General features: G+C 34.0%; 1 protein-coding gene and 1 pseudogene across 2 annotated transcripts in view; one reads left to right on the plus strand and one right to left on the minus strand.

Moving 5' to 3' along the window:
* The window catches only part of TPST1 (tyrosylprotein sulfotransferase 1), a 109,787-nt gene that overhangs the window by 24,862 nt on the left and 71,861 nt on the right, over positions 1 to 13,064 (minus strand). The window lies entirely within an intron of this gene.
* LOC111744167 lies at positions 7,536 to 7,654 on the plus strand (annotated as a pseudogene).

Here is a 13,064-nt window from a genome sequence, read left to right on the forward strand (position 1 = left end):
AATTAAAACAATAATGAGATATCACCTCACACCTGTCAGAACGGCTATCATCAATAAATCAACAAACACTGGCATGGATCGAGAGAAAAGGGAACCCTCGTGCACTGTTGGTGGGATTGCAAACTGGTACGGCCACTATGGAAAACAGTCTGGAGGTTCCTCAAAAAATTTAAAATGAATCTACTTTTTGATCCAGCAATTGTATTTCTGGGTATTTATCCAAAGAAAACCAAAACAATAATTTGTAAAGATCTATGTATCCCTATGTTCATGGCAGTGCTATTCACAAAATCCAAGATATGGAAGCAACCTAAACATCCATCAACAGATCATTGGATGAAGAAGTTATGGTTCATATGTACAAAGGAATATTACTAAGCCAGAAAAAAATGAAATCCTACCATTTGCAATGACACAGATGGAACCTAGAGGTTATTATGTTGACTGAAATAAGTTAGAAAAAGATAAATACCATATGATTTCATTTATATGTGGAATCTAAGGAACAAAGAGAACAAACTAATAAAAAGTAGACTCACAAATATAGAGGACAATCTGGTGATAGCCAGAGAGGAGGGGAGTTGGGGGCTGGGAGAAAGGGATAAAGGGTTAAAAAAGTACAAATTAGTAGTTGATAGACTATCATGGGAATGTAGTTAGCAGTAATATAATGGCTATGTGTAGAGCCAGAGGGGCGATAGAGTAATCGGGGGGATTGTTTCATAAACTATACAAATGTCTAACCAAGGTACTATATACTTGAAACTCATAATAAAATAGAAGGCTAAAAAAAAAAAAAAAAAAAAAGAGCCAGGAGTTGATGGTTTTCAAATTGAATCTGAAGATAGCCTTGCCATCTTCAATGCTGGCCGTGTAGCAATGTCCCATTTCTTTTGCTATATTTGGCCTGCACACTGTGGCAATCTTTGCTTTAACTCAAAACATTCTTTCAAAATAAGAGAATCTTAATCTCCAGAAACATGTACTGATGATCATACCACGTGTTATACATTGTATTAGGAAAACACACACACACACACCACACACATATTCCAAAAGTTAAAAGATTATCCTCACAAGCCTTGGTTGTGAATTCAAATTTCACTATAAACTCAAGTCTAACTTATTCCTCCTCCTTTTTTCTGTAAATTGACTGTAAACTCTATGACATAACCCTTCCCTTCTCCCATCTTCCCTTCCCCCTCCCCTCCCCTCCCCCTTCTATCTCCCTTTCCTTTCCTCCCTTCTGTCTTCTTTCTAATTGTACTCAAGTGTACAGAAATAGATTAATCATAATCCTTGGTTCATGACAAACTTTCATCATTGGATGAAGATCACTGGATGAAGATCATTGGATGCTTGGCTTGCTGTTATTTATTTTGTAATGTAATTCATTATTTTTAACAACGTATTAATCATTGATAGTTTCACATGCAGAGAAAACACAACTCCACCCAGATGTGATAATACAAGAAAAAATCTAAATTTTAAAATTTATATCTTTAATCTCATTGGGCTCTTGTGGCTTACTAGAGACTCATTATCTCTAAAGCACAAATGTGAAACTGCTGATAACATGTATGGTTACATATTCTCATTTGTCTTAAAATATTTTGGAAGCTTTACAAATCTCAGACTGGGTTCCTGGAGAGTTCAATAGTCTTGTGCTGCCTAGAAAAAACTGGATAAACATTTTATTTCCCATGTTAAGAAGAAAAATATATTAATCATGATATTCTACTCCAACAATGTTTAAGAAAAATGTTTTAGTGTGTTAATTTTAACAGTAAGGCATATATATATGAACAAGGTGGATAGGAAAGTTCCTTAACATAATAAAGGCCATATATGAAAAACCATCAGCCAACATTATACCTAATGGTGAAAAACTAAAACCCTCTCTAAGATCTGGAACAAGGCAAGGCTGTCCACTGTCGCCACTGTTATTCAATATAAATTGGAGGTCTTAGCAAGTGCAATCAGACAAGAGAAACGTATAAAAGGCATCCAAACAGTAAACGAAGAAGTCAAACTGTCACAATTTGTGGATGACATGATTCTCTATAGAGAAAATCCTAAAGACTTCACAAGAACACTATTAGAAACAATAAGCAAATACAATAAAGTTTCTGGATACAAAATCAACGTTCAAAAATCCATAGTGTTCCTACACTCTAACAATGAAGTGTCAGAAAAAGAAGTGGAAAAAGGAATTCCTTTTGCAACTACAACAAAAGAATAAAACACCTAGGAATAAATCTAATGAAACATGTGAAGGACCTATATAATAAAAACTACAAGACTCTATTAAAAGAAATCGAAGAAGATACAAAGAAATGGAAAGATATTCCATGTTAATGGAAGAGTCAACATAGTTAAAATGACCTTATTACCTAAAGCATTATACAGATTTAATGCAATCCTCATCGAAATCCCATTGGCACGTTTTAAAGAAATAGAACAAAAAATCATCAGATTTGTATGGAAGCACAAAAGATCCTGAATTGCCAAAGTCATCCTGAGAAAAAAGAATGAGGCTGGAAGCATCACTCTGCCCAACTTCAAATTATACTACAAAGCAACAGTAATTAAACAGCATGGTATTGGCAGAAAAGCAGACACATGGACCAATAGACAGAATCAAGAGTCAAGAAGTAAACTTATATTTATATGGGCAAATAATTTTTGACAAAAAAGTCAAAAACATACAGTGGAGAAAGGAAAGCCTTTTAAATAAATGGTGCTGGAAAAACTGGAAAGTCACCCGCAAAAGAATGAAACTAGACTGTTGTCTATCACCACACACCAAAATTAATTCAAAATGGATGAAGGACCTGAATATAAGACCTGAAACAATAAAATGCATAAAAGAAAACATAGAAACTAAACTCAAGAACCTTGGACTTAAAGAGGTTTTATGAATTTGACCTCTAAGACAAGGGAATTAAAAGCAAAAATATATAAATGGGACTACATCAAACTAAAAGGCTTCTGCTCAGCAAAAGAAACCGTCAACAAGGTAAAAAGACAATCATCTGAATAGGAAAATATATTTGCAAGCAGCATCTCCGATGAGGGCCTAATATCCAAAATATACAAAGAACTCATACGACTCAATAACAACAAAAAAAACAAATGACCCAATCAAAAAAATGAGCAGGGGACCCGAACAGACACTTCTCCTTGAAGACATACAAATGGCCCACAAACATTTGAAAAGATGCTTTACATTGCTAGCTATTAGGGAAATGCAGATCAAAACCACAATGCGATACCATCTCACACCTGATAGAATAGCTGTTATGAACAGGACAAGTAATAACAAATGTTGGAGAGGATGCGAAGAAAAAGGAACCCTCATACACTGCTGGTGGGACTGCAAATTGGTACAACCACTATGAAAAACAGTATGGAGGTTTCTCAAAAAACTAAAAATTGATCTACCCATACAATCCACAATCTCTCTATTGGGTATAAACCCCAAAGACTTGAAAACTCATATCCGTAAAGATATTTGCAAACCGATGTTCATAACAGAATTATTCACGGTGGCCAGGACATGGAAGCAACCGAAGTGTCCTACAATAGATGATTGGATAAAGAAGCTGTGCTATATATAATCAATGGAATATTACTCAGCTATAAGAAGAGATGAAATACTGCCATTTGCGACAGCTTGAGTGGACCTCGAGATAATCATGCTAAGTGAAACAAGCCAGACAGAAAAAGTTGAAAACCATATGATCTCACTTATATGTGAGATATAAACCTAAAAGCAACAAATGAACAGGACAAACAAACATAGATTCATAGATATGGACAATAGACTAGTGGTTACCTGAGGATAGGGGATTGAGGAAGGAGGGGGTGGTAGACAGACTAAAGGGGGTCAAATATGTGGTGACAGAAAGAAATCTAACTATGGGAGGTGAACACACAATGCAATATATATATGCCTTACGTTTAATTGTACACCTGAAACTTACTGGATTTTGTTAACCAATGTCACCATAAAAATAAAAACTAAAAAGAATCAAGCATGATATAGCATAAAAAACAATGCTCATGTATCTTTGTTTATATCACAGAGTAGACATTAAGGTAACAAGAGTATTTACAAATAAAGAGAGACATTTGAAAATAGTAATGTGTTAAGTTCACTAGAAAGACATAACTCTAAATCTGAATATTTTTTAATATCCTAGCTTCTAAATAGCTAACGCAAAACTTGAGAGATCTAAAAAAGAAATAAACAACACTGCAGTGAGAGATTTAACACACTTGTTTAGGTGATAGAACAAATTGACAACATTGATAAGGTTACAGAAGATTTTATAACACAGTTAACCACCTTGACAATGTTATTATATGGCAATTGTAAGCAAAAACTGCAGGATAAATATTCCTTTCAAGGAGATGAAAAAGATTTGCTGAAATTAAAAATTTCCTTGGCTAAAAGCAAGTGTTAAGAAATTTCAAAAATGTGAAAAATGTAACAATAGATTATCTTGTTATTATGGTGTTAAGGTAGAAATTAATTGTAGGAAGATAACTATAAAATCTCTAAATGCTTGTAAATTAAGGAGTAAACTTCTAAAAAGCCCATGGAACAACAACAACAAAAAGAAATCAAAATGAAAATTATCCAACACGTTGAAATAAATGACAATAAAATACTACATATAAAAACATCTAGGATGCTGATGATACAGCTTTGCTGAAAATGAAGTTTATACCCTTAAATGAATATTTAAGAACAGAATAAAGGTTGAAACCAATGATCTAAGCATCCATCTTTGGAAGTTAGATTAAGAATAGCATATTAAATCCAAAAACAAAAAAGGAGAAATAACAAAGATCAAGCGGAAATTGATAAAACAGATAATAGATACAAGCCAAAAGATGATTTTACAAACCTCAGGCAAAACTAGTTTAAAAAAAAACCCATAAAGATAACCAATAATATAAATGAAACAGGAATCATCATCCCAGACATTTAAAAGATAATCTAGCAGATGGTTTGCCAATTTTGTTCATCTTAAATAACCAACTCCTAGTTTTGCTGATTCTCTATTTTTATCTATTCTCTATTTCATTAATTTCCGCTCTAATATTTATTATTTTCTTCCATCTTTGTATAGTTTTCTGTTCTTTTTCCAGTTCTTCAAGGCATAAATTTAGGCTGTTGGTTTGAGATCTTCCTTCATCTTTAATATAGGAATATACAGATAAATTTCCCTTAGTAATGCTTTCACAGAATTTTGTAAGTTTTGGTCTGTTGTATTCTTGTTTTCATTCATCTCCAAGTATTTTCAAATTTCCCTAGTGATTTCTTCTTTGGTTGAGTATGTTTAATTTTCACATATTTGAAAATTATTCAGTTTTTCTTGTTATTAATTTTTAGTCTCATCCTATTGTGGTTGGAGAAGATACTTTTATATGATTTAAATCATTTAAAATGCACTGAAAGTTATTTAATGGCATAACATATGGTCTACGCTAAAAAATGTTCCATGTGCAACTGAGAAGAATATGCTGTTATTGGGTGGACTGTTCTGTTGGGTCTAGGTGGTTTATAGTGTTATCCAAGTCCTCTATTTCCTTATTGATCTGTCTACATGTTCTATCTGAAATTGAAATTCTGTCAATGATTGTTCCATGTATTTTGGGGATCTGTTGTTTGGTGTACAAATGATTATAACTGTTACATCTTTTGATGAACTGACCATTTAATCAATATATAATGTTCTCCTTTGTCACTCATGACAATTTTTTACTTAAAATCTATATTGTCTGATATTAGTGCCACTTCACCTCTTTTTTTTGGTTATTATTTGCATAAAACATATTTTCCTTCTTTTCACTCACAATCTATTTTGTCTTTGGATCTAAAGTGAGTCTCTTATAAGCAGTAAATAATTGAATTATGTTTTTCAATCCACTGTCACACTGTCTTTTAATTTATGAGTTTAACCCATTTATGTTTAAAGTTACTATTGACAATACAGGACTTCTGCCATTTTGCTATTTGTTTTCTATGTGTTCTATTTTTTTCATTCTTCAAATCCTCTAATACTGCCTTTCTTTTGTTTTTGATTTATTTTTCACGTGCACCATTGTGATTCTCTTCATTTCCTTCCCTCTATGTCTTTTACTTATTTTCTTAGTGGTTATAATAGGGATTACAGTTTTTGTAAATTTATACCAATCTGAGGGTGGGGAGGAGGAGGAGGGGAAGCAGAGAGAAGGAGGAGGAAGAGGGGAGAGGGAGAGGGCAGAGGAGAAGACACAAATAACTAAAACCAGAAATGAAAGTGGAAACATTACTATTGAATTTATAGAAATCAGAAAGATTATAAAAAGTATCAATAACTGTCTGTCCCAAAATAATCTAGATGAAATGAAAAAATTCCTAGGAAAAACATAAATTACCAAATCTGACTCATAAAGAAACAGAAAATTTCAACAGACTTGTAACAAGTAAAGAGACTGAGTCAGTAATAAAAATATTCCAACAACAACAACAACAAAAGCCTAGGGCCAGATGGCTTCACTGGTGAAATCTATAAAACATTTAGAGAAAAACTAACATCAATCCTACTCCAATTATTCTAAAAAATAGAAGAGAAAGAAGTATTTCCTAATACATTTTATGAAGCCAGTATCACTTGATACCAGAGCCGGACAAAAGTACCAGAAGTAAAATTAAAGACCAATATCACTTATGAATACAGATGCAAAAATCCTCAATAATATACTAGTGAATCAAATCTAATAGCACATTAAAAGATTATACACTATGACTAAAATGAATATATCCCAGGAATGCTAGGGTGGTCCAACAAAAGAAAATTAATGTAATGTAATATATAATAATGAAATATTGCAGAAAAGCCACATAATCAATCATCTCAAAAGACTTAGAAAAAGCATCTGACAAAATTTAACAGCTTTCATAACAAAAACATTCAGAAAACTAGAAGTACACAGTAACTCCATTAACTTAATAGAGGGCATTCATGAAGAATCAACATCTAACATCACACCTAATGGTGAAAAACTAAAAACTTCCCACTAAAATCAGTAATAAGACAAGGAAGCCTACTTTTGCACTGCTTTTCCATCATGTACTGGAAGCTTAATGAGAACAGCTTTGCAAGAAAAAAAAAAAGCATCCAATTTAAAAAGGAAGAAATAAAACTATCTCTATTTGTAGATGACATGATTCTATATGTAGAAAATCCCAACAAATCTAATACACATACATAAAAGAACTAGATAAGTCAGAGAAAGATAAATATCATATTATTTCACTTATCTGTGGAATCTAAAGAACAGATTAAACAAACAAAGCAGAAATAGACTCATAGATACAAAGAACAAATTTATGGTTGCCAGATGGGGAGAGGGGATTGGGAGGCTGGATGAAAAAAGGTGAAAGGATTAAGAAGTACAAATTGATAGTTACAAAAGTCATGGGGATATAAGGATACAGTGTAGGGAATATAGTCACTAATATTGAAATAACTATTTACGTGTATGGCCATGCTACTCTGAACAAACCCAATCCTGTCTGATCTTGGAAGCTAAGTAGGATTGGGCCTGGTTCGTACTTGGATGGGAAACCACCTAGGAAGACCAGGTGCTATAGGTGTAAAAAAAAAAAAAGGAAAGAACAAGAAAACAATAAAGAAAGAAATAACTATTTATGTTGCCAAGTGGCTACTAGACTTATTGAGGGGATCACTTTGTAAATTATATAAACTTCTAACCACTATGCTATACACTTGGAACTAATATCAAATAATATTGAATGTTAACTGTAATTGAAAAATAAGAAAAATTTTAAAAGAGCAACAAGAATTAAAACATGAATTCAGCAGAGACGCAAGATAAGAGCAACATACAAAATGACTTGTGCTTATATGCACCAGCAAAAAAATAATAAAAAAGGAAATTAAGAAACCAATTCCATTTATAACAACATCTAAAAGAATAAAATACCTAGGAATAAATTTAAAGAGAGTAAAAGACTTATACAGTAAAAGCAACTCGACACTGATGGAAAAAATTAAGGAAGACATAATTATATGAGAAAACATTCCATGTTCTCAGATTACAACATTTTAACATTGTTAAGATGGTAATACTCTCAAAAGTGATCTATAGATTTAATACAATCACGATCAAAATTCCAATGGCTTTTCTTTTTAAAGAAATTAGAAAGCTAATCATCAAATTCACATGGAACTGCAAGAGGCCCTGAATAGCCAAAGTTCAAGAGATTGTGTTGATTTCGAAATTCACTCTAAAGCCACAATAATCAAAACACTGGTACTAGCATAAGTATGATCTATACTGACATATAGACCACTGGAATGGAATTGTGATCACAAAAGTTAACCCAAACATCTACAGCCAATTGATTTTACACAAGGATGTCAAAACCATTCAATAATGTAAAGAATAATCTCTTCAACAAATGAAACTGGGCCAACTGGATATGCAAAAAATAAAGTTGTAACCCTCCTTCATTCCATATATAAAAATTAGCTCAAAATGGAACAAAGACCTAAATATAAGAACAAAAAGTATTAAAAGAAAACATGGATAAATCTTCCTAATTTTGGATGTAACAAAAACACAAACAACAAAAGGGGGAGCAAAGATAAATTGGTCTGCATAAAAATTGTCCATCAAGGTTTTGGAGAAACATGGCAGAGTGAGAAACTCTCCCCTTGAAACAACAATAAGCTGAACACCTAAAACTCAACAAAAACACCCAAACTGCACACTAGCATGTCTGAGCATGGGATCTGCACATAAGAGCTACTACAGGTCAGAACCCTAGGTGTTGGGTGGTGGACTGGGAGAAATAAAGAAGCTGCCTCTCACAGCCGTCACAATTCACTACAAAAACAATCAGAAAACAATTTATAAAATGGTAATAACTACATACTTATCAATAATTACTTTAAAAGTAAATAGACTAAATGCCCCAATCAAAAAATACAGGATGGTTGAATGGATAAGAAAACAAAACCCTTACATATGCTGCCTACAAGAGACTTGCTTCAGACACACAGGCTGAAAGTAAAGAGATGGAGGCAACCAGCACGCAGAATCACCTGAGGTCTGGCTGAGCAGAAGCCCTACAACTAGGAACAAAAATGAGAGGTCACCTTAAACTGGTAGGAGGGGTCTAGATGCGAAACAGATCAGTCCCACAACCACGTGTGGGGATTGAGATTTGGGAGGGTTATATTGGCTGCAGAGCCCCCGCCTGAGGAGTGAGGAGTCCCAGCCACACACTCCCTAGCCCTGGGTTTCAGCACCGGGAAAGTAAGTCCCCACAAGCTCTGACTGTGAAAACCAGAGGCAGTTGTGGCTGAATGAAATGGAGGGTTGAATGAAATGGAGGGCTGCAGGAGTTGTAGACATTCCTCTTAAAGGGTCCACTCCTGGACTTTCTCACTGATGGACTTACCAACTCTGAGCGCTAGCATTAGGGCAGCTGCTTGAGGAGCGTCAGGGATATATGGGGAGATACTGAGTTCTCGGGCTTCAGGGCAAGGGCTGGAGGGGCAGCTTTCTCCCGGACATAAGTGCTGGCAATATCCATTGTTCCTTGGTTGAGCCCTCTCCACTCCCAGTGTGAGGACACAGGTGCCACCATAGGTGAGTCACCATCAAACTGGAAAACACAGGTTTCTCCACTCAGGGGATTCTGTGAGACTTCACTCTACCAACTTGTGGGCCCACTCAAGCCGATTCCAGTGGTTTATTCCATACAAATGGTCTGTCTTTGTTCCTGCTATGGACTTTCCTAAAATCTCTCAAAGGTTCACCAAACCCAAAGAAGCAGCATCTGGTCTTGGCATGCCCTGTACCTCTTACTGAGCAGCCACAAGCCACATACTAGCAGCAGCTGGCCTTGGTTTCTGGCTTGGCCCCTCAAAGCACCTATAAGTCCAGCACTGGTGGCAACCATATGTGGATTGCTTGGTAACTCTTACCAGGTGGTCCCAGAGGTGAACAGGCTGCAGCTGAACTTGGCTTGCAGCTAGACCCCACCATTAGGTGTGCCACAGGGCCTCACAGAACACCTACTATACAAAGCCACTCTACTAAGACAGGGAGACTTAGGAGCCCTAATACATAGAAACAAACACAGGGAGGCAACCAATATGCAAAGACAAAGAAACATGTTCCACTTGAAAGAACAGAACAAAGCTCCAGAAAAATAATTCAACAAAATGGACACAAGCAATCTACCAGATGCAGAGTTCAAAACACTGATTATAAAGATGCTCAATGATCTCAGTGAGAACTTTGACAAAGAAATGGGAAACGAAAACTGAGATTTAAAAATATATTAAAAAAACTAATCAGAAATGAAGAATATAATACATAAAATGAAGAATACATTACAGGGAATCAATGATAAATCGGATGAAGCAGAGGATTGAATCAGTGATTTGGAAGATAAGGAAGCAGAAAATATCCAATCAGCACAGCAAGAAACAAACAAAAAATAATAATAATAATAAAGAGAATAGTTTAAGGGGCCTCTGTGACATCAAGTGTACTGATATTTGTATCATAGGGGTACCAGAAAGAGAAGAGCAAAGAATTAAAACCTATTGGAAAATAACTGAAAACTCCCCTAACCTGACCAAGGAAATATATATACAAGCCGAGAAAGAGCAGAGAGTGCCAAATAAGATGAACTCGAAGAGGTCCACACCAAAACACAACATTAATTAAAATTCCAAAGGTTAAAGACAAAGAGAGAATCTTAAAAGCAGCAAAAGAAAAGAAATTAGTTATCTCGAGGGAGCTCCCATAAGACTGTCAGGTAATTTCCCAATGGAAACTTTATGAGCCAGAAGGACTTGGCACAAAATATTCAAAGTGAAGAAAAGCAAGAACCTATAACCAAGATTACACTACCTAGAAAAACTATCATTTGGAACTGAAGGACAAAGAATGAGCTTCCAAGACAAGAAAAAGCTAAAGGAGTTAATTACCACCAGCCAGTGTTACAGGAAATGTTGGAAGAACCTCTTTAAGAAGAAGAAAAAAATATGTATCAAAAATATGGATAAAGAATGGCAATAACTACATATCTATCAACAAGTACTTCAAATGAAAAAGAATTAGGTGCTCCAATCAAAAGATAGTGTGGCTGAATGGATAACAAGACCCTTACATATACAGCCTACAAGAGAATTCCTTCAGATTAAAGGACACACAGATGGAAAGTAAAGGGATGGAAAAAGATATTTCATGATGGACATAGAATATTGTGCTGAGTGGAATAAGTCAGAGAAAGTCAAATGCTATATGATTTCATGTACATGTGGAATCTAAAGAACAAAACAAAACAAACAAAAAACAGAAAGTCATAGATACAGAGAACATTTTGAGGGTTACCAAATGGGAGGAGTGTTGGAGGGGTCGGTGAAAAAGGGAGAAGTTACAAAATAGTCGTGGAGATATAAAATATGGCATAAGGAATATAGTCAATAATATTATAATAACTATGTACAATGTCAGAGGGGCACTAGAGATTTGGGGGTGATCGCTGTGAGTTATAGAGATGTCTAATCACTATATTGCACATGTGAAACTAATGTAATATTATATGCCAAATATAATTGAAAAATTAAAAATATTATTTAAAAAGAAAATAGAAAATGTATTTCATGAAAACAAAAACAAACAAACAAAAAGCTAGGGTAGCAATACTTATAGCAGACAAAACAGAGTTTAAAATGAAGGCTAAAACAAGGACAAAGAAAGACCTAGTAATTCTACTTCTGGGTATTTATCAGAAGAAACCCAAAACACTAATCCAAAAACACATATTCATCCATATGATCATTGCAGTATTGTTTACAGTAACTAAGATATGGAAGCAAACTAAGTGTCCATCAATAAATGAATGGATAGAGAAATGGTACATTATAAGTAGTGTGGTGTTACTCGGCCATAAAAAAAAAAAATGAAATCTTACCATCTGCAACAATATGGATAGACCTGAAGGGTATTGTGCTAAGTGGAATAAGTCAGAGAAAGACAAATACCATATAATTTTACTTATATGTGGAATCTAAAAAACAAAACAAACAAACCAGAAACAAACTCAGAGATACATAGAACATTTTGATGGTTGCCAGATGGTTGGGGGTTAGATGAAAAAAGAGAAGGAATTATGAAGTACAAATTAGCAGTTACAAAATAGTCATGGGTATATGAAGTATAGCAAAGGAATAAAGTCAGTAATGGCTATGTATGGTATCAGATGGGTACTGGATTTATTGAGGTGATCACTTTATGGGTTGTGTGGATGTCTGGTCATTATGTTGTATACCTGAAATTAGTATAGTGTTGTAAGTCACCTGTAATTGAAACATAAACTTTATTTTTTAAAAAAACATTTTAACATTAAATGTAGTGGAAATTAATTCTTTATATATTTTTATTTCTTTTGAACAAAAAAATGAGAACCAATTATGCTTGTGTAACAAGGGATGAGGGTACTAATTTGGAAATTGAAAATCATCAAATTAAGTTCAATTACAAATAAAATAGCCAGAGGGAGTGTTAAATTTTTTTCAGTGTCTTCAATGGTTTATCGCTTTTTTCTGTTTATATCAATAAAACATATTAATTATAAAAATTAAACCAAAAAAATACAACCAGGTGAGTAATTACATTACATGTAAGTGAGTTAAGTACTCCATTTATTTATTTATTTACTTACTTACTGATTTATTGAATTAGGATTTTTTTCCAGCTCTATTGAAGTATAATAGACAATTAATTGCTCATATTTACATTGTACAAGTCAATGAATTTTTTTTCAATTGTAGTTGGCATACAATAATATATATATTAGTTTCAATTGTACAGCATACGGATTAGAGATCTATATAACTCATGAAGTGGTCACCCCACTGAATCAAATATCCCTCTTCCCCTTTACATATTTTTTACAATATTGTTGACTATTTTCCTTATGCTACAATTTATATATCCATGATTTTTTGGATCTACCC

This window comes from Pteropus vampyrus, unplaced genomic scaffold (genome assembly GCF_000151845.1).
Source record: "Pteropus vampyrus isolate Shadow unplaced genomic scaffold, Pvam_2.0 Scaffold128, whole genome shotgun sequence".
NCBI classification, from domain to species: Eukaryota; Metazoa; Chordata; class Mammalia; order Chiroptera; family Pteropodidae; genus Pteropus; species Pteropus vampyrus.